The 17,650-nt window shown below is 39.7% G+C and overlaps 1 long non-coding RNA gene across 1 annotated transcript in view; it reads right to left on the bottom strand.

Moving 5' to 3' along the window:
• Window positions 1–14,415: 14,415 nt before the first annotated feature.
• Window positions 14,416–17,650, bottom strand: part of LOC114136583 (uncharacterized) — a 69,584-nt gene continuing 66,349 nt past the window's right edge. Inside the window, exon 5 of the long non-coding RNA XR_003593842.1 lies at window positions 14,416–14,723. This is a non-coding gene — a long non-coding RNA (uncharacterized LOC114136583). The remainder of the gene's footprint in view (window positions 14,724–17,650) is intronic.

Raw genomic sequence — 17,650 nt, forward strand, 5'->3', positions numbered from 1 at the left:
CATGAGGATAAAGGAAGATGACATGAATGAAGTGAATGCACCAGCTAAGTGTCCATCTGTCTCTCCCATAATTCATGATACCACTGATGCAATGCCGTGCAAAGAGAACCGCTGCAGCGGATTATTACAGAAGTACAGTAAAAGTGCATTTTCAATAAGTCATGGCCCGCAGGACAGTATCCATGAGATACAAAATTCTTCATTTCGTCTAGGTCTGACAGGGATGTACGAGGAGCATGCATTGTATCTCTCAGCCGGGAACCACGAGCTGGAAGAAGGAGACCCTTCCAAACCAATTAGCCGCACAGCGGAGCCCGTGTGAACGGTGTCAGTGGGTTGAGTCATTCACGTTGAGATATCATCGGGAGTGACACTACAGCATGCTGACTGACAGTTGTGCAGTAAGAAGTCTTGGGCTGTGGAGTGTGGGATCCGTACATGAGCGTTGTCACCTTGTGTCAATCAAGCTGAGGCGGAGGTGAAAAGGTTGAAAGCGGGAGAGTTTGCCAGGGGCCAGTCAAGCTGTGACAAACCCTGGATAGGGTTGTGTTACATGACAGCATGCTTCCCGTTTCCCATGAGACTTGTACATGCATACGTCATAACGGCAGTAAATTACAAAAAAGTAATCTTCATTAAAGGGTCTTTGAAAGGAGGACTTTTCTTTAAAGGGGCTACTGATGTGTTTAGTGGCATTACATACCGTTATCAAGAAATTTTGTTAACTTCAGTTGTTATGAAAATCTTAAATTATATCAAATGTGATTTAAAAGAAATTTGACTTTGTATTTTAACACCTTGAAATTGGGCCTCTGTCTCTTTAAGAAACTTCTGGTCTTTCTGAAACTCTGCCTTCAGGAAGTCATTGCAACAAGGCTATTGACCCTATATCGATGTTTTTACCAAAGTTGCTCTGAGAAGTAGGTCGTTGCGCAGTTCCACCAGGTGTTTGCTAATTGCTAAGAAGACGACAGAAAGGGGTAGATGGAAAATGGCAGAAGAAGAAAAATGTCGTATTGCTCATCTAAATGTCTCAGATTTTAAACCATGCCCCTTTGATTTTCTAATGCAAGCCTTATGATCTGAGAATGCACCAAGACCACCATCTAATTATTTTATTTGAAAAACCGATCTGTTATTAGGGACTACTATTCTTTGCTGTTAATATCCTGGTTGCAACATTATGTGCAAGTAGAGGTACAAACTTCTTCAAAATCAAGTTTGATACTTCTTGAGGTTGGTTGACCTTTTTTCTTAAATTTATTCACACATTCAGATTTATTAAGCCAACACGTGGGGAACACTTTTTCCATCAGCTGTTTGAAAAGGTTATTTACTTAAGAGGTTGCACTGTATCTACCCTTACAGTTTGGGTTATCATCTGGCTTCTACTTTTTCAAATACATCCATTTCGAACTTCTACTGGAGGGAGAAAAAGAGCAGGGACCTCATTACTCTCCTGTAAAACCATAAAACAACAGTTGTAACTCTTAATAATTGTCGAGCGTCATGTTTGAACTGGTTGAACTTTGCTTGCTCAGGGAAATGTGAAGCTGAGGCCAAGCCAGGGCCACCTTCCATCATGGTTTTGTCATTACTCAAACCCCTCGCTAATACACTCACATGTACTGTAAACTCAAGTGATGTGTTTAAGTTCTACTTTCCTCTCCTTGACCAAACGGCCGGCCTGTGTCGCTTTCGCAGTCTGCACGACCGCCTCCTGTCCAGGGAGCTGTTACTGCTGCAAGCGACTTTCCTTTCTGGTCGTTTGTGGAAATAATGGCTCACGGAGGCCAACGCTCCACGGTGACCGAGGCCTGTTATTCCTAGCAACGGCCTAGGCTGCTCAGAGCATTAGTCAGAGTTTTGGACCCAAGTGAGGCACTGAGCCCTGAGCTAAATGTGAGGGTGGTGGACTGAGTCTTTAAGAATTCAGAAGTTTAATAAATTAACCGGTTAAGTCAATACTTTGTGATTTATTATGGACAACATCTCAAGGCCGTGATTTAAACGAGCTTTGCCCTATTGATTTGTTGCTGAAAGGGTCCGTTCTCCACGCTTTTTGTGCCATCATTTTTTATTTTTTTTACTATATCAACGTGTTCTTATGCATAATTAACATCTTGTATGCGGTACCAAACCCTTTGTTCTTTTTATGCGATGAAAAATATGAACTTTTAACTTCGGTTCTGTCGACCTACAAACATTGAAACTACAGATCAATTAATTGGTTGATTTCAATAAAACATGCAGAGCCATAATTAGGCTTTTAACAGGACTTCAGATCAGTCAGCACAGACCGTTCCAACTGCAAAACAGCATCATTTTTTAACATTTTGGTGATAAAAACATTTTTTATGAGCACTTCCATTTTGAATGCATATTAAAGTTTTGTGTGTGTGTTTAAGGATTTATTATTTACTTAATCTATTCTGTTATGGGCTGCAAAGGAACTGGACTTTGTCCCAGTAGGTGTGGAACACCTACATACTGTACATCCCCAGTTTGTACCACAGTCAAATTCATGTTTGGTCTTTGAATCTAACTCTTAGCCTTAACAGTTAGCCAAGCTAACACTTAACTGTTGAGCCTTAACATTTAACTCTTAATCTAACAGTTTACAGTCTTTGACTAGGAATGTTAACAGTTAGCTTGCTACGCTAACTGTTAGGCAGTTAGCTTGTTATGCTAACAAGTTGATCTTACGCAAAGCTGCCCAAGATCAGCTTTGCCAAGAGAGGGTCTTGTACGAATTGCTGACATTTCCATAAGTAACTGATGCCAGAATATACAGCTAATGTTAGTTAGCATAAAAGGTCATTGTTAACACGAACTGTTAACGGTCCACCAAGCTAACTATTAAGGCTAGATGCTAACTACTAAGGCCAACTGTTAACAGCTAGTGTTAACAGTTAGCTTAAATCCTATAAGTTGTAATAAACATTCAGCTCTCATAGAATTTTCTAGATGTTTAGCTTAAGTTATATTTAACAAAGAATGAATTTATCTTTCTCAATAAAACTGTCAAGAAAACAACATTGGCCGTGAATTTCTTATGACCTGGCCCTTGTAAAAAGCAAACTGTGAATTTGTATAATTTTTTGACAAACTTCACAACTTACATCTGTTCAGATGTACACAAGGTTGCTGCCTTCAGTGAAATGAAAAATGGTCTAATTGTTCTGGGAAAGCCTGCCAGTAAAAAACATGGATTTCATTATTTAAAAACAAGAATGCTCGTGCACAATGTGGGGAGTTTCTACAGACAAATATTTGTTTGTGCATCTCTGGGTCTTTTTAAAATTAATTTAAGTTCATAGTGCAAATGTTTTATTTTTAGCAGCGCATGATGTCCCTCAGAGGACAATATACCCTTTCAAAATAAATGAGATAAATGGTTTCCTGACAGGATGCAATTTAGTCCAAAGATGAGTGAGAATGCATCATACAGAAGAGTATAAGAAAAGGTCAATGAGTTTCAGGTCAAGAACCCAGTCTGTCACAGCTGTCTTCAGTTTAACACTTTTTGAACTCTTTCACAAAGTGACAAACATCCTTCGTATTTCGTTGGAAGTTGTTTGATAGATCTACACAAAGTAGTGCATAACTTTGATGTAGAACGAAGTTTTGATTTTGAAGTTTGTTTTTTGGGTTGTTTTTTTTTACAAATTAAAATGTGAAAATGAGGCATACAGTTCTTAAGTCTGTGCCACTGTTTTGTAGAACCACTTTTTGAAGCAAGAAAGTCATTTGCGGTGCATCTCTCTATCAGCTATGCCCATCTAGAGACTTCGATTTTTGCAAGATACATCATCCTCAGATTGGTTTCAGGTTGTCTTTGAACATTAATTCATCAAGTCTTCCCACAGAGTCTCCATTGGATTTGAATGTGAACGTTGACGAGGCCATTCTAACAGATTTGTGATTTTTAATAACCATTCAATCTTGAAAAGAACTTGTCTGCTTACAAGCAAGAGATTTTCCAGGACTTACGCGGCATGATGTGAAGGCCACAGGCCTATGGTCATGAAGAACGCATTAAAGCTGCAGTATGTAACTTTTATAAAAAAAATATATATATATTTTTTAAACTGTCACTTTGTTGTGACAGTATGGTATGAGACAGATAATCTCAAGAAAAAATATCAAGTTTCTCTGGCTTCTTACCGTACTCTTAGTGCTGCCAATCATTGTCATGTGTGCGCCTCGCCTATCCCCTATGCTCCCAGCTATTTTTTCCTCTGCTTTTTACTGAGAGCATGTTTTGAATGCTAAGGCTAGTTAGCACGGCCCACCATGACGGCAGATAAACAGTCTCCTGTAACAGTGAGTTGTTTCTCCACCATTAGCAGATTGAGCAGTGCATACGCGAGGTTGATTGACAGCGCTAAAACCATCCTCCTGGCTCTGATTTGACAGTGAAAGTTTTAACATGTGTAAGAAACATATATATTTTTTAAAGCTACATACTTCCACAGCACTTGGACCTTTTCCTGAATCAGACTAAGGCAGTAGAAATGCTGCAGGATCCCACATAGCTGGTCCACACAGGCCTTCGAGAAGCTAAGGCCTTGTTCCTCGTTAACTCCAAATGCCTCTTCAGCTGAGACATAAAAGGCGGGAGGGCGAGATGAAGGGAGCGCCAGCATTTCCTGATTTGGTTGAAGAGAACAATGAAGCATCAGCTGGATCCATGACAGAGGCGGAAGATAAAACGTGAGGTGTGAAAGGAAACCTGTGGATCAAAGAGGGTGGGAGGTATATTTAGCTGCAGGCAGGAAAGAAGCATGCTGAGCTCACTCCTAACCTGAACCTGTTCAAGATCATGTTCAGTTCGTTGACTTTATCCCTTCTTCCAACAATCTGTTCCCCATTCTGCTTCAAACCTGATTATTATCCTTGATCACCACCTCCTTGTATTTGCTTCCCCTCTAGCTTTTTCCTGTATGTGATTTTTTTTTCTTTTTGTAATCTTGACTGTAAATTGTTTTATGTATAACTCAATATTTTCCCCATCATTGGGGATCCAAGGGTTGCTTTTTGAAAATCATCTTACTGATCTGGTGGGAATGGTGTTGTCTACACAAAACCTTAGAGCTGTCACACACTTATTTTTGGCCTTTATACAATCTTTATGGGGCTGGCAGAATGCATCCCAATCTGTAGCCACTAAACACACTGTCAGAACTTCTTCAACTCTCTGTGACTATCTCCTCAGTTCTTGTTGTGACAGGTCGTCTGTGGTTAGCTTTGCCAAGAGAGGGTCTTGCAAAGAAGATGCATGCATTCCTGATATTTCCAAAGGTAATTGATGGCTAGAACATACTGCATACTGTTGTGAAGACAGCACTGGTTATCTTTCTTGGTAAATAAAATAGATCTTACAGTTAAATATCCTTACAGCAGGTATAACATAGCACAGTAGCATGTCCTGGATTATGCCATCTTTTGTTGAAAATCCCTGCTAATCTGCCTCTTTTACAAATCTCTGTCTGTTCATTTGAAGACCAAGAAGTACTTTGGAGTTAGGGATATGATCTTGCAGCTACTGTATATATGCTACACATAACCCATCCGAGCATTGAACAGATGTTTAGAACAAATCAATACATGGAGGCGACATAATTTCCTTCAGCTGACCAGAAACAAATTTGAACTTATTATATTTGGAGCTAAAGAGGAACGATCTATAGTCAGCACACAGCTTCAGTTATTACAGCCAGACACTGGTGATCGGGCCCCAAATCTAGGACTGAGACCCATAAAGTCAGTCTTCTATCGTCTGAAGAACATTTCCAGGCTTAAAGAAACAAACTTCCAGAAAACTGAAAATATGCTGAAAAAGTTCCATTAAATCAAGGCTAAGAGTAGTTTAGAGTTGCCTTTGATTAGCAGTACCTGGAACATTGATCAACATATGTTGATCAATTCAAATAAATTCACAATTCAAATATTTGAATTGTATTTACTTGATGATTTCGATGACGGCATTTGACAAAATGTTATGTTTATTGCCTGTATAATGTTTTTATGATGTAAAGCATTTTGAACTGCCTTTTTACCAAAATGTGCTATACAAATAAACTTGACTTGACATGACACTGCATTCCCAAGACTGTGGCTAGGTCTTAGCAGTGGTTCAAGGTCACCCATTTTTATTGCAATACATTTTACATTCCCCCTTATGATTGATGCAAGTGTTGGTTTGAACTTCCTCCTTTGTTCCTGCTCTGCATCCACAATGTCTTCACTTTAGCCCACTGAGGAAATCAGGATTGCAATTTGAAGGAACATGCTATTATTCAGGCTAACAGTAAGTCTTTTCATTCTTTTAGTGACTAATGAAGTCAGTTGCACTAGACATTTTTAAGGGATACCAGAAAAAATAGGGTTGAATACAAATGCACGACTTACTTTTGAGATTTTTATTAGCACCAAATGTTGAAAACCACCTAGCATTTTCCATCTACCTCACAATTATACTCTAGATATCTTGTATGGTCCTTGTATGACGAAGTGTGGTAGACTTCATTGACAGAGTCTGTCCTCTTGAGTAAACTCTGGAGAGACAGATTTACAATTGATTTAGAGTCTGTTTGACCCCATTAGGCCTGCGAGCACCTTTGTTTCCCTAGCTTTGGGGAATGTGTGTGTGAGTCAGTATCTGCTACAGAGAGACGGAAAGAATGAAAGAAAGGAAGGGAAAGGAGGGGTACGGTGAGATGATACGGGGGGCTTCCAAGGCCACTGCAGCGCTGGGTTCTGTGCGTTGCATCAGGTCCATGTTTATTTCATAAACTTTCTTCCCCAGCTGTCAGTCTGAGAGACATCGCACTCGCTCCCCCCCCCGCCCACCTTCTGCCTCCCAGCTACCCATCGGGGTAAATAAGCCACAACACACCTGCAAAATCTGTTGTCCTCACATGAACACGGGAAAGTCTAGTAATAATGAGCGAGCCACTTCGAGTTGAATCGGAAGCTAAAGCCTGATGTGCAACACAGATGCCGGATTCTTAGCCGGTCTGGAATCTGGGCGCATAGTCTTTGCACAATTTCCTTGTTTTGAAACACATACAAAAACTATTATTTATTTATTTATTTTTGCGAGAGAAGTCATCGCTCACGTCCAGTTGAAAGGTCAAAGAGGCAACATTAGCCCTAATATAATGGCTACGCATCAATCAGCGGGGGCGCACCTCGCTGCGCTCTGCTCACTATCTGCTGATGAGAGATGTATGACGGGGGCGGACATAGAGGTCTAAAGTCCCTCTCCTCCACTCCCCCCAACCCCGTCCCCAGGGTCCCATCATCCTCTGCACTCATGTGGAAAAACTCAGAAAAAACAAACGCTTGGATCTCAACCCCGAGGGCCAAAAAACCCATTGACGAAGCCTCTGCTGCATTTATTGGGAGCGTGGCGTTTATTCATACCCACACCAAGCGTTACCATGACATATCTCTGCCTTTTTTTTCTTCTTTTTTTTGCTCTGTTTATGTATGTATGCGTAAGTTAGTCTGGGGCCGGTTCTTCACGCTGCCTGCTGGTCTTATGTAAATAAAGCTGTCAGCCACTTGTTATGGCCAGGCTGGGAGTCATCAGAAGGGCCTGGCAGCCTTTTGGGTCTCTGGCCTCAGTGTGATTCATGCCTGGCGGAGGGACAAAGAAGGGGAAAAATGGTGGAGAAGGAGGTGGGTGAGAAGGGGGGGGGGGGGTAACTCAAGTATGTCCAAATCCAAATAGTGTGTGTAAGGGAAGGCGTGCGTGTGTGTATGTGTTAACAGAAGAAAGGGGGAAAATATGGTGGCATTGCTTGTGGTGTGTGAGGGAGGGTAGGACGGAGCAATGGAGGGAGACTTAAGAGTGGATTGGCAGTTTGTAAAGAGACAAGTGCTGCAGAGGAGTTTTGGGTACATTGAGCTGAGGATGAACTCAGTTGGTTTGGGCTCTCCCCCACCCTACACACCCTCTGATTGTCTCTCCTCTCTTCCTCCTTCCTCCTCTCAGTCACTGTCACTCCAATCATCATGGCGGTTCATCCTCCCTGCACTCTTGGCCTCATTATTTTTTCCTCTTGCCGCATCTCTCCCTTCCCCTCCCTCTTCGCCTTTCCCTTGCCGCGTTGATTGGCATGAACCAATTTCTAAAAGTTTAATTTCCACTAAACCCCAAGGAACACATTGCCTCCAACAATTCTCATGTTCGACTCAAAGTTGCCATGCAGGGAGGACTTCATAATGATACGGCGGAATGGAACCCATGGTGGGTTCTGAATATTATAAACATTAGCTGGAGGTGAATTTGGTATCCAGCGCTGAACATCCCCTTAATTGCTACATTGCTGAGTTTCACTTTCTGGGAGCTAAATTATAACCCAGCAGACCCACTGAATTAATAAATAATGAACTTTTGGATTAAAATAATTGGGTATTAGGAATTCTATACAGGCAGCATCCCTGGGCAGCTCCATTATTGCTGCTAACTTCCATCACTTTTTTTTCTGATTAAATCATGCCACTAAATGAAAATAATTGTACGTGACCAGCGAGTACTTTTCTTTTTTTTTCTGGACTGCAAAGATCTGCGCTGTCACTGCAGACTTTGTCCATTAGAATCATTCCCTTCACCATATAATCACCCAATTTGACATTTTGAAAAGAAATGTGCTTGATGGAAATACGCCAATCTGAAAAAAAAAATAATAATCTAATTTTTCAATAAAATGTTTTGGCACTAGGTTAAGGTGTGTGTGTTTTTTTTTGTTTGTTTTTTTAACCATATCGAAATTGGTTTATTTAGCGAAAACTACAAAGGAAACCTTTTTTTTTCGCATCACACTAGTCACATGATCAAACAACCAGATGTTGCTACTGGCGCAAAACATAAACAAGATGACAACAACACATAGTTAGATGGTTGTGCGGCATGGGTTTTAGTGAGCTATCACGTGAATAAGCTTATTCACATGTGTTTGTATGGAAACATTGCAAAGAGCAGGAGTTTCTTAAAGAGACAGAGGCCCAATTTCAAGGCGTTGGATTACAAAGTCAAATTTCTTTTAAGTTATATTTGGTATATTTATAACATCTGAACAACTGAAGGTAACAGTTACTTGATTGTGCTAAAAAGAATTACACTATGTTCCCGGAAAACGCATAATATTGCCCTTTAAGGTTGCTATCATTATGCTTTTGTGCAAAGTGACATTTTCATGTTAATTTGTTTAATTCAGCAATAGTTAGTCAAAATAACTGTCTATAATGCCACATTATGTAATAATGTAATAAAATCAGGCTTCAATATAAAATAAAACATCATAAAAACTGCATTATGGAATAAAATCCTTTAACGCATTTTTCAGTACTGTGTACCGCACATGTAATAAGATGACATTTCACACCAAATATTACAAAAAAGGTCTTCTGGAAATGACAATGTAATAATGTGGCATGTTATGTAATGAACCATCACAAAACTGTTTGTGTTCATCTTGATTATTATATTACTAATAATGATCATGCTGTAGATCCCATATGCATTTAACTCAACAACCTTGGTCAATAAATGCAGAACTTTTGGTCCTTTAGTTGCCTTTTCAGACACGTATGGTTCATTTAAGACAAAATTATTTAAAATATGTTCAAGGATTTTATTACGTTTTGCGTCGATTATTACACAATACGGTTCTGATTATGTTTCGTCGCATTTTAAAGTCCGATTTCATTATATTGTTATATATTGCGGCGTAACAACCACCTCAGCTCTGCCCACCCTCAACTGAACAAGGCCTGAAGATTCTGAATGGCAAATTTGTGAGAAAGAGAGAATACGAAACACATTGTAAAACACTTTGTAAAAGTAGCCAAGTTTTGGATTGAAAGTGCAAAGGCAATTTGATCTGTTTCTGTACTTTTTGCAGTTTCTCAACCTGAAGTGGACCCAGCTTGAAAGGGTGTGTTGATTTCGACATTTTACTGTACGGACAATTAAAGTTGTGTTTCATTTGTGCTTCAGTTGGACATTTCCTGTCAGAAAATCCCAACACAGCAACCCATAAAGTCCCAAATCTGATTTGGAAAAGTTGGTTTTCAAGTTCAGTTGCGATACTCCCGCCACATGTATGAGAGATCGTAAAAGTTGCAAGAATAAACTGTTCCCATTAAATCCGTTACATTCGCAGTACCGCACAGATTTTTTGAAGCTGCTCTTTCAGTCTTTCATAAGAAAATGTCAATGGCATGTATTAACAAAAGTGGTCACTGACCACAACATAAATATAATAACAGTTCTCAATGGGTCTGAGACTTGCAACTTATGCTCAACTGGGGCGTAACATCATTCTCATTTTCTGTTCCAACTTAAAGATGCTAAAACATGTGAAAAGGATTGTTGTTGTTTTTGTAGCGTTTCACTTCGCTGCCCATCATTTGTGTTCAAGGTGCAGAAATTTGTCCACAACGTAAAAGCACAAAATCTTACCAAGTATTTTTGGCTTAGTTTCTGGTGCAACTTGAAATCAGATAAAAGTAACTTTTCAGCAAGATAAGAGTTTGTTTTAAGTCAGTAATTTCTTAATTTTGATGAAACTAAAAAATCCACTGGGAGATTATTACACTAATAACATGTGAAAAAGGTCACATTATAAGTGAAATAATCTGCCACTTGAACAAGCAGTTTTAAGTCAATAATCTCTTAACCCGCACTGGAATGCCTGCGTTACATTTTTACATCTGCTGCACTTTAAAGCGTCCTGCACGGTTTCTATGTTAATATATTTAAACAGTGGGACCTCAAAATGGCCGTCTGGACTCTCCTCCTTTGATTGACACCTTTATTAACCATATGACTATATATGAGGACCCCACAGCTGATTATATCTTCCAAGGATCACAGCTTGAAATCGTCCCTGCTCTTGCTTTCAGGCTCATTGCTCCTGCCAATCATATCGGACACTGATTTGAAGGCAACCGACGTGTAGCCAATGAAATGACCGTCATGTAGATGTATCACTTCTGGGGGTGGAGTATAAAAGAACTCGTAGAACTGGAAGCGCAACGGTGTTCAGTTCGCTGCGTTACTGTGCGCAATATTGGTGCTCCAGCGTATGTCTCGAGTAAATGACTATTTTGAGAATCAGAACATGGCAAAGCGAACAGAGAAGACCGAATTCACTTCGGAGGAGGTATTGGACATTGTTATGATGAGGGACAGTGATGTTTTGGATGAAGATAAACCGGAAGAAGAAAGTGACCTGTCCAAATTTGATACTGTGGAGGAAGATGCCATCATCCGAGGTGTAGCTCTTTTTCTTGATGAGTAAGTGAAATCTGTTTTGTACGGATATCCTCTCTCAACTCAAATTATGTTTCGGAGATGTTTTTGTGTGGCCTGTCTGCCGCGGTGAGGGGATGGGCAGGGGTGTGCTTGTCTGAAAGAGACGGGTTTATTCTGTGTGGGACTTGATTGATTTAGAAAAAGTATGTGCTAGTTATGCCTTATTTTGAAATAATTACTAAATATGTAAATATATAGTCAAATAAATAAGTAGTGTTGAATGTTTTGCATTGTGAGGTGGGGCTGTTTTTGCATAGCGGTGCTAATGTTTGGGGTTGCGTCTCTCTCTGTGTGTGTACATGTGTGTGTCTGAGAGAGCGAAGAAGAGCGAGAGCAAGAGAGGTGGAGGTTGACACCTGACTTCTTCTTCCTTCATTGTTTTAGACCAAGCGATGGTTCTGATGATGATTGGGAGTCTGTCCAAAAATCTTCTCGGACTGAGAATACCACCAGTAGCTGTGAGACAGAAGAGGACCGGCCTGCCCCCGAAGGAAGAGCGAGAGGAGGAGCGAGCGGAAGAGCAAGGGGAAGCAGGAGAGGAGCTGGAAGTGGAGGCAGACAAGAAAAAAAGTGAGGCATCACTTTCAAGTGAGGGCAGATGGTCTGACACCACTAAGCCTGACATCATCCCACCACAGCCCATTTTCCGTCCGTCACGCACACCTGGATTCCAGCTAATCAGTACAGTTACATACAGTTGTGTTGAGCTTTTTCAAATGTTTCTCACAACATCTACTATTCTAGCAATTTTGGCCAACACAAATCAGCATGGACGGTCACACTTCTCAACTGAAGAAAAGCCCTGGACTGAAATTACCATGCAGGACTTTTAAAAAAATTGTTGTCAGTGGTTTTGTACATAGTCTGTCAAGTGTTCATCCTTGACAGACTATTGGCGCCGTAGTAATCACTACAGTCTACCATTTCCCTCTAGTGTAACATCTCGCCGGAAGTGGCTCAAGACTCTTCAAGCTCTACATCCTAGCAGTGAAGAAGACGATGCTGCAAATCTAGCTGAAAAGGGAACCGCTGAGTATGACCGCCTTGGAAAGCTGAAGCCTCTGTATATGGAGATGAGAGAAGCTTGTCGCTGGAATTTTCATCCAGGCCAAGAAATCACCATAAATGAAAGGATGGTCGCCTCCAAAGCCAGGGTTTTCTTCAAACAATATATGAAGGCAAAACCTGTGAAGTGGTGTTTCAAACTGTTCGTTTTAACTGATTCCAGTAATGGCTACATGTGGCATTACTTCATTTATGATTGAAAGACTGACCCCAAAGGAGACAAAGGCCTAACCCGTGAAACGGTACATAATATTGATTTAAAAAACTCCTATATCGCTGAAAAGTTACTTGTAAGTTAGTTTTGCCTCATTTCAACCGTGCTAAGATATTTGCACTAAACCAAAAATTCTTGGTAAGATTTTGCAGTGCGTCATATAATCATTAGTAATATTTTCACCGTAATTGTTGTTACTTTGAAGTCAAAAAGGGATGGAAATAATTGGGTAATGTAAATATTTGCGTGCAAAAATCTGTTCAATTTTCACACGTAAATCAAAAAGAAAAGATAAAATGTAAAGTTTATATGATGAACCAGTGCGATTTGACCAGACCTTGATAATGTTTTACACTTCCTAAAGTCAAGATTTTGATGGTTCATAAATATGCTCACATTGCTCTCTCACTATCTGTAATGTTTACACACAACTGAAATACCATGAATAAAACATCCACAACAAACATCTAGAATGAGGAAGAAGATTCATAGACTGAATAACGCAAAGATAACAGAAACGTTTCTCCTTTTGAAAAGCATTTGGTTTATGTTCCCCACTGCTGGTCAGAGTAAACGCAGTCAAAGGGAAATTGTTTAGCATTTTGAACATGACCTTCTGTTGGCGCTTCCAGCAACAGAAACATATGTTCCCGGCTTGACCTCCACTCATTTAGCAGGTCTGACGGAAATCAGCATTTCCCCAGCCTTTTAGTGGGATTTACTTCATCATGCTAGCCAAAACATCGCTCTTCTTCTCTCTTAAAATGCTGTCTTTCTGTGAAACAAACTTTCTGACAGTGTGTGTGAGTGTGTCCTATTTTAAAAAACACCTCAACTGAGTTTCTATTTGACTGCCTTGCCAAATAGTTAACTCTCATTGATTTATTTTTTTACATTATGTTGTGTTAACAACTATACAGACTACAATGTATTTGACTGGGATTTGTTGACAGCAGCTTACGCTTTATTGAAACACAGAAGACACATGGTTTTAATTTTTTTTTTTTTAGTAATGAAAGTTGGTTTTGGATGCCGTGCATTTGTATTCTGCCACCTCTTACCTGGACAAGAGCCAGTGCAGCTAATTAACTTCAGAAGGTACATAATCAGGGCTAAGTTCAAAGTAATACACACCTTTGGCATCATTTAAGAACCAAAGTGATTTTCATCCAACCAAGAATTTTGTTTCTGATAGGAGATAAGACAGGGATCTCTCAAAAGGCAACAAGACAATGTAAAAGTAGTATTAATTTAAAAGGGGAAAATAACTTAAAGGGGCACATGCTGCCATTTTATAGCACAATCAAGTAACTATGTTGTTCATTTATTATAAAAATGCAGCATGTATGAAATATGACTTAAAAGAAATTTTATTTTGTGATTTAACGCCTTGAAATTGGTCCCTTGTCTCTTTAAGAGTCTCCTCCTGCTCTTTCTGAAACTCCGCCTTCAGGAAGTCTTCACAACATCATCGTTCATCATCCTTTAACTTCTTAACATTTTCACCAGCATTGCAATGACAAGTAGCTCATATAATGAACTCAGTAGGCTTGCTGGTCCACCAGTTGTTTGCTAATTGCTGCTGGCTAGTCTGAAGGAACTGAGTGGCGGAGTTGTAGGGGAAGGTTTGCTCAGTTAGGTCCACCCAGGTGCTCAGCTGAATGATTGTCATAATGACATTCCCTCATCAAAAACATTCCTGGAGTGTTGCTTTGATTATTTGATGCATGTTTCAGAAATCCTTTAATCTCCTATAACATGATGTAAAGCTCAGAAAAGATCATTTTACATAACACTGCTCCTTTAAATCAGTTTCTTTTTTTTTAAATGCTTGTTGAAATTAATTCCCAGCATTTCAAATAACGAAAGTGATTTTGGGAAGAAAAATATATACTGTATATATACAGTATATATCACCCCTTCTTTCTTTCCAAAAGATGATTTAGGCAAGTTTCAAGACAATAAATCCTTTTTGCAACGTACTATATCTGCGCTAAAAATAGGAATCGGTTTGCAGAGGAAGGCGTTTTATCTGGCTATTCGTTAAAGTGTTGCCACGTCGGTAATTGCATCCGACATCCTGTCATCGCCGGTGTGGAGATGGCGTGAAATCTGAAGCAGAAAAAAAAAACACACCAAAAAAACAACAAAATAAATAAGCATGAAGATGTCAGATGTAGCCTCGTAGCAGTTTTGCATAAGCTAGAAAAACGGGGCCTTTGGGGAGAATTCACAACATTAGTAATCACATTTTTAAAAACACTTCAAAACAACTGGGGAATACAGTTATTTTTTTGAAACCCTGTATTTATTTATTTATTTTTTTTAACTTTCACATTTGGAGGCTGACTGACTACTTCCATGGCCTCCTCCTTCAGATCAGCGGTTACACCATGGTGGTGGTGGTGGAATAAATTTGGATTAATTGCAGCCCCGGTGCCTGCTAGCTTTCTCTCAGCTCGGTGACCGCTGGGATGTGAGCAGAGGAATTTTTTTTTTTTTGCGTGCCACCTCTTCCCCGCGCCGCGTCTCCCTTGTCATTGCGCCGCCGAAATCTCGCCTGCTAAAACAGAGGTAATTAAATCTCCCAGCTCTCATTAAAAATACAGCCGTCTTCCACCGAGCGCCACATCGCCACTAAGCGAATGTAAATTTTCATTTCATGGTGCTGAGAGAGAGAGAGAGAGAGAGAGAGAGAGAGAGAGAGAGAGAGAGAGAGACAGAGAGACAGAGAGAGAGAGAGAGGGGAGCCCATGCCAACGCTGTGTTGGAAAAAAAAAAACTGCTCCCCCAGAAATAACTGTCCTTTTGTTTCCTGCAGTATTACATAGGGAAATGGCCCTGTGAGTTATATAATTTGCAGATTAGGTGCAGTCACAGGGTCTTTTCGGTTACAGCTAAGAACAGTGATCCTATTCAGGTGACTTTTTTTTCCTTCCCTCTACCCCAATCTCTTTTTTTTCCCTACAAGCAGAAAAAGGTATTTGCAGAGATGTTAACTGATTTTTCATTAGCTTTTCCTCAATAATAAGCTCAGATGCTCGTCCGAGATTGACGGGGAAAGTTTTTTTTTTCTTTCCTGAGGTTAACCACTAGTTGACATGCGAAACGCAACCCTCCCCCCCCTCTCTCTCTCCCTGCCCATTCCTCAATCAGGGGAGAAGAATGGTTTTTGCTGATTTTGAAAGATTGGACTAGATTAAAATAGGGTAAGGCTGCAAAAGTGGGGATGCGTTGGAGGGTGGGACAAAGTCAGGTACTTAGACTGGCTGTGCTTTAATAATGGAAAAGCCTCTCAAGGTTCTGGTAAAGTCATAAAGTGGCTTAAATTTTAAGATCAGAATTTTTTTAGGCCTGAAAACAATCCAGGTTTTCCATCATAGCTTTTGATTCTTGTTCAAGGTGTGTCTTACATTTCATTTTTCCACTGTATCTTATTCTCCCGTTAGGGAATTAAGATGTGACAAAGATGCAAACATTACACATTTAAAGTAGTCCGACTTGAAAAAAATGCAGTTTGGAAAAAGAAAATCTGTTATTAACTGCTATAAAGGCTTAAAGTGGCAGTATTATGTGTTTTTCAGGGTAACAAAATAAGATGCAGCAAAGGTTATATTATGCCATTTATTGTCATTTTATAGTATAATCACGTAACTATGTTAACTTCAATTGTAAAAAATGCTATATATATCAAATATGACTTTGAAATTTGACTTTGTAAATTAACACTTTGAAATTGGGCCTCTGTTGCTTTAAAAACCACTGCTCTTTCTGAAACTCCACCTCCAGGAAGACATCACAACATGGCTCCTCTATTAACCCTTTAGCAAAGATTTTACCAACGTTTCATTCAGAAGTGTTTGCTAATTTCTGTTGGCTAGTCTGAAGGAGTTGCATGGGGGAGTAGCAGAGGAGTTTTGCTCTGTGAGCTTTAATTATCTTTCTAGATTCATCTATGTCTTAAATTGAAATGATTCTGGTCTTATGTTAAGAATCAAAATGCCCTTGTGAAACCTTGTACAAATTCTTATACTAGCACTAGCAGGTACTATGATTCATTTCACTCACTATCGTAAGACTAGATTCATTGTTTTTCATTATAGAACAATTAGATTTTTGTATAGAACAATTTGCTAAAAAGTCAAAAATGATCATTTTGTCTTATAATAAATTGAATGAAGGTGTCATAAATCACAGACCTGTTTCTAAAGAGTCTCTGCTCAGTCTAGAATCATCCAGATCAGGTCTAATCAACCTATTTTAGAGTCTGAACTAGAGACGACCAAATGCAGCAGGCAACAACATTAGCTGCTAGCGGCTAACTGCTAGCCAGTTGCTACATTCTTGCCCATTTCTGTGCAATAGCTGGACCTCTGTTGATTTTGGTCAGTCACCTTAAAAGTGGATAAAAACGTATGCAGTCACTTATGTTGAGTTCACATTTAAACATCATAATTTTTGTAGAAATCAGTTTTCATTTAGTCTTTTAAAGGGTGTCAAAATTATCTCATTTTTTTCTCCTTCATTTGAGTCATCTTGATATTTAAATATGTGTCTCGTTGTATTCATGGGAAATCAAAGTTCAGTACGCTGTATGAAGCGCACTGTACGAATTTAAATCATCATCATCACATTCAGAATCACTATATTGTTTTATTTTTCCTTTGCATACGCCGCTTTCTAAGCTCAACTCGCCACACTTCATCCTTTGTTTCCAAAGTACTTGTTTTAACACCACATTCCCGATTCCTGCTTCTTTTCTTTTTTCTTTTTCCCTCTCCCTCGCCTCACATCGAAACTCGGCGGATGAGAACGAATACCGGGGCTTTCCTGCTCTAACACTTCAAACAGCCGCAGCCGAGCTCGAACAGCTAAGGTGTTACTTTTTATTCCTTCTGCATCAAACACATCCTCGATCAAACATCTCGCTCCTTCAAACAAGGTGTCATCTGCTGCAGTCCATTTGGGTTTGATATGAAGTAGTGTAAAGAGACAAAGGCTGCACTGATACCGTGATTGCCTGCCTCCCTCCTCTGATT

Source organism: Xiphophorus couchianus, chromosome 21, assembly GCF_001444195.1.
Source record: "Xiphophorus couchianus chromosome 21, X_couchianus-1.0, whole genome shotgun sequence".
Lineage (NCBI taxonomy): Eukaryota > Metazoa > Chordata > Actinopteri > Cyprinodontiformes > Poeciliidae > Xiphophorus > Xiphophorus couchianus.